The sequence below is a fragment of the Protopterus annectens genome, chromosome 4.part1, assembly GCF_019279795.1.
Source record: "Protopterus annectens isolate FY-2018-M chromosome 4.part1, PAN1.0, whole genome shotgun sequence".
In the NCBI taxonomy this organism is placed as follows: Eukaryota; Metazoa; Chordata; order Ceratodontiformes; family Protopteridae; genus Protopterus; species Protopterus annectens.
Genome location: NC_056734.1, coordinates 868969488 through 868990323, shown reverse-complemented (window position 1 = coordinate 868990323; position 20836 = coordinate 868969488).

Here is a 20836-nt window from a genome sequence, read left to right as displayed (position 1 = left end):
TGGAAGTCCTACCTCTCTTTTTCTCTCTCTCTCTTTCTCTTTTTCTCTCTTTCAGTCTGTTGTAAGCTCTTACATGGAAATCTGTGTGTTGCATTCCATTCCATTCTCTCAAAGATCAAAGCCTCCATGACCTCAGGTACCTCAGCAAGACTAACAATGACACTAACTCTAGATCTAATGATTTGAATCTCTGCCAACATACAAAGAAAATACACTGGAGGGGAAAAATGCATTATCCATAATTACCCCATCTTTGAAATAAACTACCATTTTGTGTTAAGCAGAGTGACAATTTTGCATCCTACAAGAATAACCTTGATGATTGGATAGATATCCACAGACTCATTGTGGGTCTGTGTTAAATAAAATCAAGAATTCAATACACAGGAGGTTCAGATTCAAAAGTTTACTAGTGTACACCAGGAGGCAAAATACGTGCAAGTACAGAATTTTGTCTAACATGAAACAGGAAGCACACAATTTTATATAGGTTTTACATTCAAGCTGTGCCCACCTTACTGACGTGGTATGTCACAGGGCATCTACATCATTGTAGCTTAAAGTCCTCTATTCATTAATACTGCTGATGCTGTATATTTTAAAAAAGTTTTCCTCTGGTTACAATACGGCCTTGCTATCCAGCTGGTCAGACATAATGTCTTTCTGTAAAGTTACTTCTTCAAGGTTTCATATCAGTTCAAATACAATAGCAGATTCAGTATTTTAATACATCTCTTTGTTCTCTGTAACACTTTCTCACATAGCTGGGTGCTATCTCAGTAACACATATACAAGGCCAAATCATCCCAGCAGGAAAGAGCAGAAGATTTCATTATTTCACACATTTAATTTCCTTACCCAGCAGATAATCACTTGTGAAAAGCATAAACATTAAAACTTGCTAAGCTAGCATCTGCCAGGGTCGAAGGCCAGCTTTGCTTCAAGCCACACTGCAGTTTCAAAACTACTTTACATTTAAACATGAATTAATCCTCTCTACTATATGATTAATAGAATAAAATGCATTATATACTACTTTGCTTTTAAACTAGCATTTCCCATATATTCAAATACACATTTTTCTAACATTTTCCCCCCTATTAATACTTTTTATTCTATTTTGAAGTATGCATAGTGTCATTTCATCTCCCAACTTCTTCCACTTAGGATTTTCAGCTAGGTGAGTCATTCAATCTATACTTCAGAAAAAATGTCATCTGAGATCAATCTTTCAATCTCAATATCTTGGTACAAAGTTTCAGTAATAGATATATCAATAAAATCTTTAATTAGTCTTTTCATGCAGGGAATTCCACAGCAAACACATGCTCCTATTATGAGTATACCCACACAAATGGCAATCAGAATATTCATTAGGATGGAACCCCACCCCCCAAATAGATTCTGGAAAAAGTCCGTCAGTGGGTTTGGGTCTGGTTCAGTCATGGCTGATACTTGCTGAATTACCTCTAGGTGATTATTAATTTCATGCCTGTTATCTGGTATGTACGCACAGCATTCTTCTTTGATAAGCGCACACGTACCACCTCTCACCGCTAGACTGAAGTCAAGAGCCATTCGATTTTGTAGCACAACAGTTCTCATTGCATTCAGTTTATCAGTCACCAGTTCTATGGCAGAAAAAGTTGCATTACTCATTACTTCGAGAAGTTTCGACAACTTCCTCATTTCCCAGATCGATCTGACTGCTCCATAGGCTGGGAATATTCCTGCCCAGGATATAACACTGTCACTCAAGTCCATATGTGTCAATTTGCTTTTGTCTTTCACTGAATTATGGTCTTTCCAGCCAGCTTCGATCTTTCCCACTGGATTCACAGGTTTTTCAACTGGACCTTCAGGTTTTTGAGCTGCTTCTCTCACATTTCGTATCTTACCCAAAGGTAATTTTGCAGTATGTCTTATTGCTGAAAACAAATAACCCAAAAAACAACTGCAGGACCAATTCTCAGGTAACCATTTATATGCCTTTTTCCCCACAAATAAAATAACAGTTTTCTACTTTAGTACTAATACGCATCAGCCCTGCATGAAACATTTTCTGATCTATAACTGACAATTGTTTAAACAAAACTGGATTCTTGTGAATGTCATTCATAGTTGTTTTCAATGAGTTCAAATATGAGTCAGAATCAGTATTGCAAAAAGTATTGCCATTACTATTCTTAATATAGCATCGGTAAAATATGGTTATATTACAATTGCTCCAGCCCACCTGGAGGGTATCATTTTTATAAAAGCATACAATTCCTTTTTGTGTGACAGGTAAAAATAAAGCTATTTTGTCCTGTGATCTCACAGTTCCTGCATCAAAGAGTAAATTCTCCCAAGTCTCATTTATCCCCAAAGGGACAGTGGACATTATCAGTCCTCCATATGCTGTTGGTATAGCTGTACAAACCCAGCAATTTGAAATGTTCATAGTCTCTGCATATACACGTTTCATGGCTAGGTATGTGTTAAAATTTGGATGCCAGTCTATAGACGTTTCATCACGCCTTCCCACTTTCACTTTTGTGGTTGTGTGTAGGATAAACCACAACAAGAGGAAAATTGTCACAATTACAGTCAATAAATGTACACTCAACAAAATGATTATGCAACATCTCTGGGGTTGATCTAAATTTCTATTCGCTTTGTTTTTGGCCATCTCTGTCTGGTTGTGTATCAGTCACAAAGTTTTTATCAAGTTGAAAGTTCTTTACCGGTTTGCAATGTGTCAAATGAACCCAGGACATCCTCTCGGCCACTCTAACTGCAGTAGGCATTGCCAACAGAACCTGCTACGGTCCTTACCACTTTGGACTTGCCCAATTCTTCCTTTTTGTCACTTTCAGCCACACATACGTCCCAGGGGCCAAGACTGCTTCCACCGGTCTGGTCTGTTCCTTATCTGAAAAAGAGTTAAACTGCAAAACAGATTTATTTGTTAACAGTTTCCTCATATAACTAGCTAATGAACTGTCAGCCTCTTGCTCTGCAGGCATGAGAGCTTTCCACTGAGGCACATAATATGCTCTCCCAAAAACCATTTCAAAGGGAGTCAAACCCTTCACATTTGGAACCGTTCTCATACTCAGCAGTGACAAAGGCAGACAGTATATACAATTCTTTTGGGTTTCCTCAACTAGCTTCCTAAGCTTATTTTTGAGGGTACCATTGTACCTTTCCACCAGTCCTGCTGACTGTGGGTGGTAGGCACAATGGTTCTTTAAGGAGATACCAAAAAATCTCCCAAGTTGCTGGATTGTCTGATTCACAAAATGAGTGCCATTGTCACTATAAATCCTTTCCGGAATGCCAAATCTAGGGATTATCTCTTTTATCAGGGCTTTCGCCACTGTTGCTGCATCTGGGTTTTTGGTTGAAAAAGCTTCTACCCATTTAGAAAACATGTCTACAATAACTAAACAAAACTTTTTTCCCTCACACTTGTTCAATTCTATGAAATCCATACAAATAGTATGGAACGGATATGGTGGTATAGGAAAACTTCCTTGCTTGGTTTTAAATGCCCCTTGTGCATGTGCTTGTTACAAGTATGACAAGCTGCACAAAATTTTTGTGTATAATTTGTGAATCCATATGTTTGGAATATTCGGTTTACTAACTGTACCATCCCCTCTTTTGAGACATGGCACTGCCCATGGCTAAACAAAGCTGCATATCTAAATAAATTAGACGGCAATATCGGTTTTCTCTCTTTGGAAATGTACAGTCCATTCTCAAGAATTGCACCTCGTTTTACCCATTTTTGTTTTTCTGCTTTTGTAATAAGCATCTGCATTGTTTTTAACATGTCTAAATCTAAAATCTCAGAGGGTTGTAATTCCTCATTCAAAAGTAAAGTTTCTGAGTCTGAGGCTGCTTGCTTTGCAGCTGCATCAGCTCGTGCATTGCCTTTTGAAATGTTATCCTTTTGTTTCGTATGAGCTACACATTTACAAATAGCTACTTTGGTAGGTAACTGAATAGATTCTAATAACTCCAAAATAAATTGCGCATGATTAATAGGTTTTCCACTAGATGTTATCATTCCTCTATTTTTCCACTGTTGTGCAAATACATGTACTGTAGAAAAAGCATACTGACTATCAGTATATATGTTTACACACTTGTTTTTTGCTAAAGTACATGCCCTCGTCAAAGCTATCAATTCTGCTGCTTGTGCAGATAAGTTATGTGGTAAGGATTGGGCTTCTAAAATTTCAGTGTCTGTAACTACTGCATATCCTACCAGATTCTTCCCTGTAGGACCCCTTCTGCATGAGCCGTCCACGTAATATGTTACCTCAGCATTATCCAAGGGCATATCTGTGAGATCTTGTCTAGGTAAAGCTAACTGTTCAATTTCCTGCAGGCAGCTGTGTGGTGTGCCATCCCCAGGAGTTGGAAGTAATGTTGATGGATTTAATGTCGTACATCGTTCAATTGTCATATGAGGTTGGCTCAGCAGTATAGTCATACATGAAAGGTGTCTAGCAGGAGAAAGGTATGCCACTTTTTTTTTGCAGTAAAATTATTGCAACTGCAAGAGGCACTCTCAAGGTGAGAGGGTGGAATAACACCACTGAGGCCGAAGCCTGTACTGCCATTGCAGCTGCAACTACTGCTTGTACACAGTGAGGCAAAGTTCGTGCCACTGGATCTAACTGCGATGAATAATAGGCTATGGGGCGTTGCTTATCCCCATGTTGTTGCATCAATACTGATGTCATATATCCTTGCTTACAATCTACGGTCTGAAAGAACTGTTTGTGATAATTTGGAAGTCCTAAAACTAATGAAGAAGCTATCAACTGCTTCAACCAGCAGAAAGCCATTTCTGCTTCAGGTGTCCATTGTAAAATATCTTGTGCTGCCATTGGTGTCTTATATATCAAGTCAGTCAGTGGAGCAGATTCCAAAGCATAATTTGGTATCCAGCTTCGACAGAAATTAGTTGTACCCAAGAAAGACATAATTTCCTTCTTGGTTGTTGGTTTGGGTACTTGCAAGATTGCTGTTTTTCTTTTCTCGTCTAATATTCTACCTTCATTGGATATTACATATCCCAAGTATCTAACTTGTTTTCTCCAAAGTTGTAACTTACTTTTGTTTACTTTGTGTCCTTGCGTTGCTAAAAATTTTAATAATGCTACAGTATCCTCCCTGCATTGTTGCTGGGTGGGGGCTGCTAGCAAGATGTCATCTACATAAAGTAGAATTTGACTACCACCCGGTGGGGTAAACCCTGCCAGGTTGCTAGCCATTTCTTGTGCAAATATTGTTGGGCTCTCACAATATCCCTGTGGTAGTCGAGTATACGTATACCTTTTACCCTGAAATGTAAATGCAAACCAATATTGACTATCAGGATGTATAGGTATTGAAAAGAAAGCATTGCTAATATCTACCACAGAGAAATACTTCTGTTGCAGTTTTAAATCGTTTAACAAAGTATGTGGGTCTGGCACCGTAGGTGCTCTAGGTATTACTGCATTATTTACAGCTTGTAAATCTTGTACCATCCGCCATTCCCCATTTGCTTTTTTAACAGGAAATAGGGGTGTATTACATGGTGAATGAGGAGATTCTACCAGTACTCCTTTTTTGAGTAATGCTGCTATTATAGGCTTAATTCCTATTTCTGCATCCTTTCTCAAAGGGTATTGTCTTTTCTGCGGTCTAAAAGCTGACTTTGGGGTGATTGTAACTGGTCCTGCTGTTCGAATAAGTCCTACATCTGACTTGCCTGTTGACCAAAGAGTTGTTGGAATTTCACATAAGGCCTTTTCTTCTTCTTCTTCTTCTAATAAAAATGCTAATCAGCTGTCCTCGCTAGATTGTAAGTGTACAGCTGGATGTGTCTGTGTCAATCAATTCAGTTTTTGTTTTTGTATCCCTTGTTCTGAAAGTTCTAAATCAGTCTGTTTCTCCCATCTTGTTACTTTTTCTCCTAAGTCTGCCCATTTGACACTTTTGTTCTTTGTCAAGCTGACATGTGGTAATCGATTTGATCTATATAATGCAAGGAATTCTTGAGGTAATGAACAGCTAACTACACTGTTCCCCTCAGTATCCCAGTACAAAGTACGCAACACCAATCTAGTTGCTCGATTTCTGAACAATTCTTGCTCATACTCTCTTTCAGGTCCTGGTGTAGTACAGTAGTATAGAGTACAGTGTAACAAATGCCGTCGATCAGTGTCGAGGGAGGGAACTTTACAGATGGCTACGTTCATCAATTCCTCGGTTACTGCCCCTGGACCAGTTGTGACTAGGTCCTGGCTGTACCAGTAAAAAGTTTCACCCTCCGATCGCACTAAGAAAGTATCCATTTGTCTCTGTGCCTCCATACCTTGTACAGTTGGAACTACTTCTATGCCAAATATCTGCATAAGGTCTCTGCCCAATAGGTTTACTGGACACTTTGCAGAAACAACAATTTTACTTCTCTCGGTCATACCTGAAGCAGGGTCAGTTATTGTTATATCATGGGAAAGTGGTTCCCTGTATAGCTGTCCGTTTTCTGCTTTCACTAGTATATAATCAGGTGATTCGGAATGTTCTGGTAACTTGGAGGGATGTATCAAAGTCCGTGATGCTCCTTAGTCACACAGGAATTTGACTTCCCTTCCCTCCACCAGGAGTGTAACTTCTGGTTTCGTATCTGCTAAGTAGAGCTCTAAGCTCAATAATGCTAAGTCCAAAATTTAATTTTCTTCATCCTCCATATCTACTTGCACTTCCTCTACTCCTTCTATCACATTTACATTTGTTTTCTGTTTATTAACTTTTCCTGATGATTTCTGACTTTCACATGATGTATCTTCACTATCATATAGTCAGTTCTCATCTCCCTTATCTTCTGAAATTACGTTTTTGTTTTGCTTACAATCCCTTGCTAGATGTCCCTTTTTCCTGCACTTGAAGCACTCACCTCTCTTTTTCCTCTCTTCAAAATCTTCTGATTGTTTGTCAGACTGTTTGTTTCCCTGGGCATTTTTCTTGCCCTTTTTACCTGACTGTAATACAAACACTTCAGCTCCGTCTTCAGCAGTGAAGACTTGCACCTTCTTTTTCTTTTTACTATTAAAATGTCTTTCAGCATGTCTAGCATATTCAAGTAAGGCTTGTAGCTCCCCTGTTCGATGGTCTATCATATGCTTCATAATGAAGCTACTAATAGGTGCAATGCAACCTTTAAAAAATGCATTTTTCAATTGTTGTTCATAAGGGGAATCATTCGTTTGGTTCTCAGGAACCGACATACCGCTATGGTTATTAAAACATTCCAATAATCTAGCATAGTACCCATCTATTGTCTCATTTTCCTGTTGTATGCATTTATTAATGCAAGTCCAGTCTGCTCTAGGTTTCCATTTCTCAGAGATTCGGTCTGTTAGACCTTTCACTCTGTTGTCTAACTCTGTGTCACTATGTGGGACTGGTCTAAGCTCTGCATTACGAGGATTCCAGGTGCCACAAATCATGTGCCAATCTGGACCTATAATTTGTCTTACTACTTTTTTTACTTCTTCCCCATTCAAGTGGTAACTCAACCTCATGCCTTATAAATCTTTTAAAAAATTTGTAAAATTAACTTTCGGATGGGGGATTCCCTCAGTAGCCTTCCGGATATCTTCTGGTGTCCATGGTCTATATACTAAGAGTGTTGGGTTTGGACCTTCCTGTCCTGCCTGAGGATTTCGAACTTCTATAAGTGGGCATATTTCTTCCTCACTCTCATCATGTAGGTTTCTCTCTATTTGATATGATTCTGTGTCCCTATGTGTTTTACGTGTTTGGTACCTAGTTTCAATAGGATCTCTAACAAATGGTTGTGGTCTTGCTGAAACTTCAGGATAACGAGGAGGCGGACCAGCCTGTCCACTCGCTTCATATCCTGAAAAGGGTTAGGGAGGGGGCAGGGGAGGAGGAGGAGGAGCTGTTGCTATTACCAAGTTATTCCCCGGGATTCATGAACCTTGCGCCAGGTGCACGCATGGCGTAGGCGCCACAACGCCAGACATGGCCGCTGAGCGATTCAGGTACGATCCAAACCCACGTGCATCAGCGGCGTACGCCGGAGTTGCGCCGCCTCCGGCATAGGTATGTTACATACCCCATGTGCGGTGTTGCACCATGCAAATGAAGGCAAGTAGCGATTCACGAAGTGGCGCAGGCGTAGCATAACAGCACGGCAATGTAAACCAAAAAAAACGGTTTACATATATCCAAACATGACATAGGAGTAACGGAAGGCTGCCAACGTCATGTGTCATAGTGGTGCAACATGGCAATGTGGAAAGAAACTGAGAATGTCAAAGGAAAACATGCAGAAAATGTAAATAACGACATAAATGTCATGTACGCAAAAACCACAGCAGAACCCCAGGACATGTCCGCGGAAGGTGAGGAACAATGAAGTAATATGACAATGCCATAAAAGAGCAGTAAAAGACACATCAGCATCACAGCCACAATACACCATAGTATGAATGGAAAGCCACAACCACAGCCCAAGGGTTGCCAAGGAGTGGCGGGTGTCTGGCCGTAACCATGTATTAGTAGTCAATGCCATGCAAATGAGGCAGATAATACTGAATCGCAAAACCCCGCGGCGTAAGGCTGCACCAAACGGCGCAGCTAAAACACCGAGGAGTGGCCTAGAGGGAATACCTGTCAATCGCAGAGGGTGTGCCGCTGTAGGAGGAAGACATTGGAGCCCAGCAAACCTGGGCTGTACAATGCACATCACAGCATCAGGACCGCGTGTGAGGAAATAGATGTGCTGAGAGTATACAATGCGCGCACAGATGCATGTGCACGAGGATGACTACGTTCCCCAAACCAGTCATGTGACGGCCGCCCCGTCAACAACCATGGATACAGGAAGGTGATGCGGAGAATATGAGGAAATGCGGAAGCAGTGTAATTGGAGTCGTAATGAGCAATTAACACCAATCAACCGACGGAGGGCAATCGGTGGCAGCTGACAACTCTGCATGCAGAAATCTGCAAAACGGGAAAGGGGAGGAATATGAATGCAAAGAAAGTAGTGGATGTTGCAGAAATGCAAAGAGCGAAGAACCGATACAGCACAGCCAAGGAGAGAGTTAGCATAACGGCGGCGGCAGACAAAATGCATGACATGTCATGTGCCTGCAGGATGCACTCCGGTAAATAGTAGGTGCAACGTGCAGAAACAGTAAAGTAAGGTGTAAAGCTAAACCAATGCAGGCAAGTGTAATGTAACACCAAAGGCAACAGCGTTGCAGTGCCAACGGTAAAACACGGTAGATAACCCACAGATACGGCAGCAGAGACACACCCAATGACATCACCGGGTGTACAGCACAACACTATAAAGTGGGAATGCACACAACACACAGCGATTCCCAAACGCTGCCTACGGTGTAAACACACGGGGAACTTTTAAAATGTATATGTTGGGTGCTGCCGTGGCCGTGATGCATCACCATGTGTTAGAGACAGACGGAGTTGCGGAGGAGGGTGCCGACAACTACCGGAGGCCTCAGAGGAGAAGGAGAGTGTTCAGACCAAGGGTGACCTACCAGGGCTGCAAGACCTGGAGATAGTAGAGCGTTACAGGGTGGACAGGGACACGTTACAGCAAATAGTGGAGCTGTGCCGGCCAAGCCTGAGAACAAGAGACAACAGAGGGGAGCCCATCCCAGTGGACACAAAAGTATGTGTAAGCTTGCGAATACTGGCAACAGGTACCTTTCAAAGGCCAACTGGGGATATAATGGGCATCTCACAGGCATCAGCATCCAGGGTACTACACCAGTTTCTGGATGCCATGTTACGACATGCCCATGAGTATATATACTTCCCCAGATCTCAGGAGGAGTTGGCTAGCAATATGCGCCACTTCCACTGTGTGGCACAATACCCGGAGGTACTGGGTGCGATAGACTGTACGCACATAGAAATCAAGTCACCACCCGGTGAGCAGGGTAGACGCTACATAAACCGCAAGGGATTCCCCTCCATCAATTGCCAGGTCGTGTGCAATGCGCAGGGCATTATCATGGATGTGTGTGCTGGCAGCCCCTGAAGCTACCACGACTCCCATATCTGGCATGCCTCACAGCTGTATCAGGTATTCGCCAGGAGGGACATCACACAAGGTCACCTTGTGGGGGATGCTGGCTACGCATTGGAGCCGTGGATGATCACACCCATCAGAAATGCACACACACACATGCAAGAACGCCATAATGAGGCACATGCACAAACCAGAATAATCATAGAGCGTATGTTTGGGATGTTGAAATCACAGTTCCGGTGCTTGGATACATCTGGTGGAGCCTTGCAGTACTCTCCAGGCACATGTGCCCACATATTCATAGTATGTGCTATGCTACATAATATGATCCTGCGGAAACAGCTGCCGCAGGGACATAATGGTGTAGGGCCACCAAGCCCGCCACAACTGCCAAGGCAAGCACAGGCACAGGGCGTTCAGCGCCATGAACACACTGTGCCAGCCCCAGTAGGCAGACGGAGGCGTACCCAATATGCCTATGCCTTGGCAAAGAGGGAACGTATAGCACATACTCTGACAGCGTAGGCCCCATGGACTGACACCTCCCTACCTGCACACACAGTGAAATGGACGGCACACAAACAAGTCCGCCCGTAATGTGTACTGTATGGGCGGTCCCATGTGACTCCAACATAGGTAGCACCCAAACACTGCACAACCAACAGCCAGCGGAGCATGGAACGCCAACACCTCAACCGCATGGTCCGACAGCAGACGGCGAGCCGTATGCTGCCAATGCTCGCAAGGTGTCTACATATGTACATATGTGCATACACAAATATGGATATAGATATCATTACACACGTAGAAATATATGTACACATACACAGATATAAAGTACAACAAGTTAAACAGGGAATCACAGGGATGCAAGGTTACAGATGCAGTAAGATGCGAACTCTCAACATAGTAAACATACTGAACGACAACCCGACTATCTGGGAGGGTGAACAGAGCAGGGAACGCCACCCATGGAAAGGTCAACCCACCTAAATGCATATTCGCCATTTGGGATGATCGCCAGGCCACGATACAGTAACAGGACATGTGCGTGTAATATTCTTAGGATATGAGGGCGGAGGTAGACACAGCCGCCGGCGATGTGGTCAATGTAGTTACTGTGTGCAACCGTCCCTGCGAAAGCGGCAGTATGTCTATGTGTGAGGTGAGGGTGTCGTGTGTTCCGCTGTGCCAGTGTAATGTGTGTGACACTATAAAATGTGTATGTAGGTGGCATGTGACAGGCGGAGTGGAATAACATGTGTAGGCATACAGTATAGGAACCACAGGCGTATGTATAGCAGTACCCACAAAGTAGTACTGAGAGCTCCTCACTGGCTAGGCACGTGGCGACGTAAAACGATGCAAATCGAAAACGTCCCAGAATGTACCACAGGAGTATAGCCAACATGACATGCAAAGGACGCATGTACAAACCATCACCGTATGTATGGCGCCCACATGTTAATTCCAATACGATATATCGGCAACGTTACGCAGCAATAGTTATGTACCACGGAAATACACATGTGCTACCCCGGCACCGATCGTGGACACGTATCGTCCCGTAAACACCGCTGTGTGTTCTACGAGTGTTAAACAAGCAATCACCACCCGAATAGGTGGCAACCGGTAGCATACAGGCCGTCCCAACTACAGGACCACAATGACCGTAAATATCCGTGACAAAATGCCAAGGGATAGTCGGCACGTACGAACAGCTGCAGATATACTACCGATGTGATGGAGGAATACATGCAGGAAGCACACAAGCAGGCGGTACCGACAGCAGACGACATCAACAAAACCTACACTCCTAGAACAACAGACAGGTAACTTGTAACTCCCCAGGCAGGGATGGAGCACACACAGAAGCATACCGTGTATGTACAAATGCAAGGCCCACAACCCACCGTCACCCACAGCCGCCGATATACCCCATCGCACATATCAAAGGGATACAATCTGAAATAGCAGCAAAAACATACAGGCAGTTAATGACAGCGGCATACCCGCAACATCCCGCATGGGAACCACTATCAGCAGCGGAAGCATACCTGCATCCGTTGTGTACAGGAATACAAGAGCTATGTTACACATCAGAATGCAAAACGCCATCGACAGACGCCGGCAGGACACGGACACCCACATGTGGAACATAATACCATACCCAACACACACAATCCAAGGCTAACACCACAGCCAAATGTACCTGACGCCACACATAGCGGTTGTAATCACACATAATATAACACAATACATACCATCCCCACGAAGGTAGTGCAGATAACCAACGCCCAGACGATGAATGAACCATGCCCTAGTTCCGACGAGTACCATACGAATGGAGGAGATGCACAGGTGATATGCGCATAAGTACACACCGAGGAACAGCTATTGGTGCGATGAACCCACATGCCGCAGGTGACGACGGATATAAGGAAGACTCCCAGGATAGTAAAACTGTATGTTCATACCGAACAAAGACGTTATTCCTACAAGAGCCAATCACTTGTCAGTAGCGAGACACAAACAGAATACGGAAAGCAATACAGGAAAGGTATGTAGAACCCAAGAGATGTACTGGTGTGTAACGCATGATATGTATGACGAATCGGCACTGTATGTGAACAGTGTTTGTCAGTAAAGATACCTGTCCATAAAGGAGAGAGTGGTGAAAGGTGGTTATGTAGTGTTAACCTGCTGAGTATACCAACCACTGTGGACACCGTGTGCACAGCAGTGGGACATCATGTACACAGCTGGGATAGGCCAAGGGGTGCCATCGTGATTTACAGAACAATGCCACCACCCACGCTGATGCTGGCAGTGGATGTCCAACAATGAAGTGCCACAGCAGGGGATAGGACATGTATGTATAGTGTCACAGCACACATATGTATGGGCAGATATTGTCAAGGTCATACGTAATGTGTGCACGACGTGCACGTATGCCTCGCAGTAGGGGTGACCATGTCAAGTATGTATAATGTAAAGCTATCATGATGGATACGTTCAGACATTATACACAGTATCACAGGCATAGCATGCATGATGGACGTATGGCCTAGTGTTATGTACATTAACAGGATATGTATGGCCTGCAGATATGGGACAGAGCAGTAGCAGAATAGCCACCCAAAATGGAAGGAACATCAAGTAACCATGTCCAAGCTATCTGTAGCAGGTGCAATGTGTGCAACAATGATGTCTGGCAGGTCCATGTGTAAACACATGTGCAATGTACACAGTCGTGCCACCCCCCCATGGTACTGTCCACTGGACAGCAAAGGTGGATCTCAACTGCATGTCTACACAGTACTGCTGTTGTGGTGGTCCCATGTGTATGTGTCACCCTATCAGCAAGGGAGCTATCACATGACCAGTGCCACAGTGTGTCCCTGTGGGATGTGCACAGGACCTATGTTCTACAGCATGGTGTGTGTCTAGTCTGTGTAGGTAAACAGAAGCCCAGGCTAAGCAATGTGGCTTGTGTGCACATATGCATGACTGCTTCATTCACCCTGCCCACTGCAAATGCCATGTAGGAGTACTACATGCATCAGTAATGCGGAGGACATGGCCCATGGCAGAGTACATGACACCACTGTGTAAGTGGTATGCAGATGAGTACAGATGTGTTCCCCGTCTGTCATCTGCATATGTAAACTGTCTCAGCCTGGTATACATCGCGGCATGACTATACTGTGACATGGAAAGTTGTAGCCATTGTGGAAGGCACACCACGAATGTGTTATAGTAACCCTGCCCGTGTGTAGATGTGTGTATGGCACAAGTACAAAGGCTACCAATGTCCCAGCAACACACATAGTCCATATATGTGTGGCCCTGCAGATGTGTACCCACGCCACAGTGGAATATGGCAACCACAGCACCATGTGGGGCATGTGTGTGTACAGCAACCATGTACAATGTGATATGCATGTATAGGGACAGTATCCACGTGATACCCAGTGGATGACTGTCGCTATGCAAAGGTGATGTGTATGCACCATCTGTGATGTATCTGACACAATGACATCTACACGATATATCTGCCACACCGACACCTGTATGGTTGTTAGCAGTATGAGCTGGTGGAGCTAGAATGCTGCCAGGTATGTAGATGTGGGACATGTAGACATGGACATTACTCCGTGACAGCATGTTGTGTATGTAAGCAAATAGTGAACATGAGGGGACACATGACTGAGGACTGTGTAATGCCACATGTACCTTACATGTCGTAGGTAGCATGATATGCTTGCACCACTGTGTGACCTGTCCAGGAGTCACATAGCCTAACATCCTGAGACACAGGGTATGATGTGATGGTGGATGTGTACATTGCCAATACCAGAATGTGGAATGGTGCTGAAGGGCGATGTTGGGATAATGTCTGATCTGTTACCCTCTGTACTACACCAACCACCCATGCAATGGTATGACAGGTGGCCATCATGTGGATGTGGTGTGCTGTGGCACACAGACGCCCAACAAGGGTGCCAGTAAAGGCATGGAAGTCGTCAATGAGTGTGTGAAGCATGTATGTGAGAATGTGCCCCAGTGCCATACCGAATGGTGCAGTCATGTCTGTATGAATGCAGTCCCACACGTGCAATGCACTACCACCCATGTGTAGTGTGATAGATGCAGTGGTGTGGTGGTCAAGGTACACAACGTCCATGAATGGGCTAGCAGTTAATTCAGTGGGCTGCTGCAGAGACACATACAACCAGTTTGGTGGGATATAACAGCTATGTAGATTGGAGGTGACATTGGGACAGTGTCCGAGGACATAATGTGTGCATGGCAGTACCATGTATGTGTCCACAGGGACAATGCGATGTCCATGTATGGATTGGAACCCTGTAGTGAGTGAGAGTGTATATTATTGGTAGGTATCCCATTGGCTGGCATGTTGCCAACAACATCTCTGTCGGCAATGCCTGGGTGACTGTCGTATGCTACATTGAATGTGGATGTAGCCAAACAACACAGACAAACCACCACACTGCGTGAGGGCCCACACTGCAAAGTATGGTGGTCATGTGTAGGTAGCTAGCTGTGGAGTATGTGATGGACCACGAGGACACACCATGACTGTCAAGTGATGCACCACACACATTTGAACATACCCACCGTGCAACAGCCTGCACATGCGCCCATACAGCACATGTGCATGGAACATGCATACCACCATGGCATCTGTGAAAAGGCCAGTACCACCATGTCTCTGTGTGGAATAGCATGGTCCCTACCAGTGCGTACATGTAGCGGAAGTGCATTGTGATATGTGTCAGCATAGTCATGTATACTGTCCGTCTGCCGGGGTGCCATGCCATTAACTACCCCCGTCAGCAAATGTTGGTAGTACCGGCTGTTGAGCACATATACCATGTATGCTGCAATGGGTGTGTGTCCAGGGTGTGGCTAGCAGGGCCGCAAAGCATATATGTCAATCAACCAGAGGGGGGATGTCTGTAGGTATAGCACACAGACACATGGAGGTATGGTGCATGCCAAGGGTAGTGTAGGTATGGTATGTCTTGTTTAATGTGTCACCCAGCTATGTGTAGTGCATGGCCAAGCATGTGTGGGTACATGTGAGTCCATACTAGGGAAGTGCGTGTTGCTGTCAGCACATGGCAGTAGCAACTGTCCGAGGTGCAATGTACAGTATGATAACACAGCCAGCATGTACACAGTACATCCGCAGTGGGTAGTCACCGTTGCACCCTGTCCACACATAGTGGGCTCATCACTGTAGTGGACCCCCTGGACATCCGATGTGGTACACCAGTGAAATGGAATGACTGTCCCCAGCCAATAGAGGTGCCACCAATGTCCACCATATACGTGCTGCTGAGCAGCTGAACTGGTTTTCAGACATGGCAATGTAATGCGTCCAGGTCACGCATCGCACAGAAACATACCGGTGTCCTGCTACCGTGCAGTGGCACAGTGCCCGTACTCCACACTGCACAGCTATGTACACAGCTCACACCAACCACACATGCACAGACATCCTTGTTACAGATGCATTGTATTTGTAGACTGTACACATAACACTGCACTGTGACATCCGTTGTGATGTGGTGGGACACCATTGACACATGTCCACATGATACCGCACATGTTTGCGGTGTACATGACATAGTGACGGCAGCCATGTGTACAGTTAACTCGCCCGTGGCCACACGGTGTATCACGGTGATGCATGCAAACTACCATGAATGTGTGTACTGCATGCCTACTAACAGACACCTGCCTGTTGTAGTGTGCACTCCAGGGCAGTATGCATACTGCCACTATTAATGTCTGGGCTGCATTCACTGGGCTGTGGTGTGGGAATGCTGCATGCCACATGCAATATCACATGCATGATGTGTCTGCATGTGTGTGTGTCCACGTGTGTGTGTCTGCATGTGTGTGTGTGTGTGTGTGTGTGTGTGTGTGTGGCTGTGTGTGTGTCAGCATGTCTGTAATGTAACTTACGGTATGTCTCTGTATTGACAGGTGCTGTAGGTGCATTCCCCTCCTGCGGTCCATCTGATGCTAGTGTCCCCACAGATACTAGTGGTGATGACCATGTGCATGAGGCACAGGCAGGGTCATCACAGGCAGACACTGTGCCATTGGAGAACATCACACATACGTCCCTTTCATCCCCACACACGGTTCAGATGCCGACACATACCGCAACACCATTGCCCATTGGCACCGAGCAGGAATGTGTGGTGGCTGCAGAAGGTGCGGGTACACACGACATTGCCAGTGTAATGACTGGTGGAGTGCCACACAGGCATGTGGCAGGTGCTGCTCGTAGGAGGAGCACTGCTAGACATACACCTGCCGTACAGGGTGCAGCAGCTGGTATAACCAGACGCATGTTCCAGACTGTAATGGCGGCGCAGGCACGTGCCGAACGGCAGAACCAGGAAGGGCATAGGCTGCAGAGGTCCGCAATCCGTTCCTTAAATGAGAACATCCAGTCATTGGCGAATGCCCAACAGCATCTTGCCGATGTTCTGGATAGGAGATTGGGTGAGATGGCTGGGATCCTCGACCGAGGCATGGCCATCCGTGAGCATGAGCTGTCCATGCAGGAACACCTGGTAGGGGTGAGGCATAGGGCATGTGGCCATGGGCTAGTAACACCACCAAGTACAGGTCAACGTGTGCGTGCCACCACCCATGCCCACCCACACAGTGCTGGTAGCAGCAGCAGTGCAGCTGCTACTACACCGACCACACCAGGACACAGCAGGCCACGTGGACGTGGCCCTGGACGGCCCCGGCGTGGACACGTTTCCAGCGGACATGTGTCATCGGAGAGTGGCCACTCTATACCTCCACCCGGTAGTGCCCGTGCGACCCCAGGCAGGCACGGGTCACGTCACCGCAGGCCGACACAGTGAGCCATACCACCTGCACTGTACAGTCTGGGGCTGCCAAGTATACCCCGTGTAGGCATCACAGATGACTGAACTGTGTACACACATACCCACACACAGCAAACACAATTGTAGGGCTCCACCACATCCACATGCATTCTGCACAGTCATGCCCAGTAAATGCACAGGCCCTTACGCACACACATGATGTCATCCATTGGTACAGCCTATGCCTGTGGCACATATCACCCTGTGCATATGATGAAGTCTCTGCCACATAATCGTGAGCTACACCATTGGTGCACGGTTATGCAAACATATTCTGATGCACAGGGTGGACAACATAGTGAGAGGTGTATGTGATACCTGTGTCTGCATAGTATGTGATGTGTATGTTGTGGTGGCTGTGTATGGCAGGTGACAGGTGCGTATGTGATGTGGTTTGTGCACTGACATCATGCAGCAGATATACCATGTAGTGCAGGTGCAGCATTCATTGTTCTGTGTACACAGTATGCGTGTTGGTTACATGTGTAGCACCATATTGGTTCAGTTAACCCGTATGCCACTTATGGTGTACTTGCATGTGCCCACTGGGAGCACTGTTAACAGTTCCCCACGTAGTCGTGGGGTACCCACAGGCACATCTGGCAATAGCAGCATAGCACAGGTACCCGCAACCGGCATGGACCCCTACATAGGTACATAGGTGCACATGTACATACCAGGCTATGTGCCCTACGGCATGTGTAAACCTAGCAAGACTGTGTGTGGCTGCTAACACCCCTTAGGATGAGGGTACCACATCCATCAGTCTCCTGTCCCCTGTCCAGCACTGACACAGAGATGATGCCTGGTGCATACTCATGATCACACATCCACACGTCATGATTACTCCTGCACAAAGGCAGTCAGGGCCTCTGCTTCACATGGGCTGGCAATCCTCTCCGTGTTGTAGGGGTCTCTGGGCATTGACCCTGTTCCCCCAGCACGTCCTAGTCATCTTTGTGGTGAGGTGTGTGTAAGTTGCTTCTGTGGCCGTGTTTGCCCGGAGCCTAGGAGGTGGAACTTGTCCATGTCACCCAGGTTGGACATGGCTGTGTATGTCAGGCACAGATCACCACAGAGCAGACGTGCTGGGAAGGTATACAGCCGGAGTCCCCTTGGTCGGGCAGTGTGAGACACATGTCCCAGCACCTTTATCCCCGCCTCGTGGAATGTTTGTGGTCCTTCCGAGTGCTGCAGGTGTCAGGTTAGGTACAGCCCACATGTGCCATTGTATGCAATCATTGCTGTGGTGTGTGATGTGTACAGGGGTACAATGAACACCCGTGATGTGGATGTGATTCCTTCCAGACCAGGTGGCCACAATGGAATGTCTTCCCACCCACATTGGCATTGTGTGTGTTGACAGAGGTTACTGACAGGTGTGGTACCCATTTCCATGAACACGTCCATCATGTTGAATGGATCACCACCTACATGTTACGTTGGGGCAAACATGTCCTTCACACTTGGTAGGTCTGCACCTTCTCTGGCATGTAGCAACAGGCCATGGCTCTCGCACCAGTTATCCATGTGTATGACGCCCTAGGTGGATGTCCGTGTCAGATGGGGTGTTGGGTATGGTGGCCGGTGTGCAGTCATCTGCATACCTTGTCTGCCACAATCCCCTATGTTGGCATGCACATTGTAAGGTCGAATGCCGAATGGCAGGGGGCCCAGGACGGAGCCCTGTGGGCCTCCACTCGAGACCAGCTTTTAGTCTGACACGGCACCAGGAACACACACCCTGTGTGGTGTGACCTCCAACCATTCTGAGAACCATCATGTGACTTATGTCCCCACATGTACGCTGGTGAGCCTTTCCATGAGACCCACGTGGAGTGCATTCTGAACGCTCACACCAGGGCATGGTAGTTTGTGCAAACTGACCTACCCCCATCAATGGCCTTGGTGACTGCTCCAGACAGGACGAGCAGGTTTGGGAGGCAGCATCTGCCCTTGACTAAGTTGTTGTGGGTATGTTCCAGTATTGGCTGTACACCACTGTTTGTATTCATGGGCACCTGTATGGCCCTCCCCGCAGCTTTGCAGACAAGGCTTGTCAAGCTGATAGGGTGGTAATGTCTGCAGTCCATAACAACACTACCCTGGCATAGTGGGACCACAGATGCCATATGCCATCCAGCAGGGACCTAGCCCGTAGTAAGGCTAACATGAGACAGTGGCCTTATGTGTGGGGTGAGGGCCTCAATGAGGTTGGGTAGCACACAGCCAGGGACACCATCGGGGCCCATTGGTGCTGTGTTAACCATCTAACAGATATCAGATTACTCCAGGGCATATGAGATGTTTCGAGGCTAGACTCTGGTGGGATGGATATGTCCCCTCTTGGGGTGGGGGGTGGATGTATGCATGGGACATGTCCGCTGGTTTGTTGACAATGTCTGTGGGTGCAGTGACCGTTGTACCATTCTGGATCATTTCTGGCCATGTCTGTCCGCTCCCACCCATGTCCCTACCACAGTTGAGGAAGGCCCTATGGTTGCCTCATGTGCCCTCTGCAGTACCACTACCACAAGCGGCCTTGGATGATTGTATGTGTGGCCGTATGTTGACGCTGGTATGAATGGGTGATGGCTTCCCTGGTACTGATAATGCTCCGTCATGTATTAGCTCCAACTGCTGATGTACGGTTTGTCAGTGGCTGTGGTCCACCAGACCATGTGCCTACCTTTGGTGGACAAGGTCCTGATGTTATCATGATCACTTGGTGCAGACATCCCTGTGTGTGCTCAGAGAAGGCATTCGTAAGGGAGTTGGCAGTGCGGCCTGTGTTCCCCACTGGCATGGTGGACTTGTAGGGTACCACACCGGTCGTATGATGTCTGTGGTTTGATGTGAAGAGGTCCTCACTTAGGTCTCCCATGCCAGTGTTGGGTGCAGGATGTGGATTACAAGTGGATACACTATATGGTCTGACATCACCATTGAGGGATGTACATCCTGTGTGGAGCATTTCCTCCCCATGTGTGATGGGCAGAACTGGTATACGTCCCCCCCAGTGGGTATGGTTCATGGCTGTTTCACAGCGGTCACGTGTATGAACACCCGGGACCTGTGGCGTAGGGTGTTGTGTCATGGGTAATGTTCCCAGTCTATGTATGGGTGCTTGACGTCACCCAATACGGTGCTGTTGTGAGAGCATGCACACTCACCAGTGTCCTCAGGACAGCTGTGCAGGTATCCTGGATTTGGGAGGGTGGTCTGTAGCATGCAACAAACTGTAGGGCGGTCCTACCCATGGTTAATTGCACCTGGATATTCCCCACTGCAACGGCCACGTCTGTGGCATGGC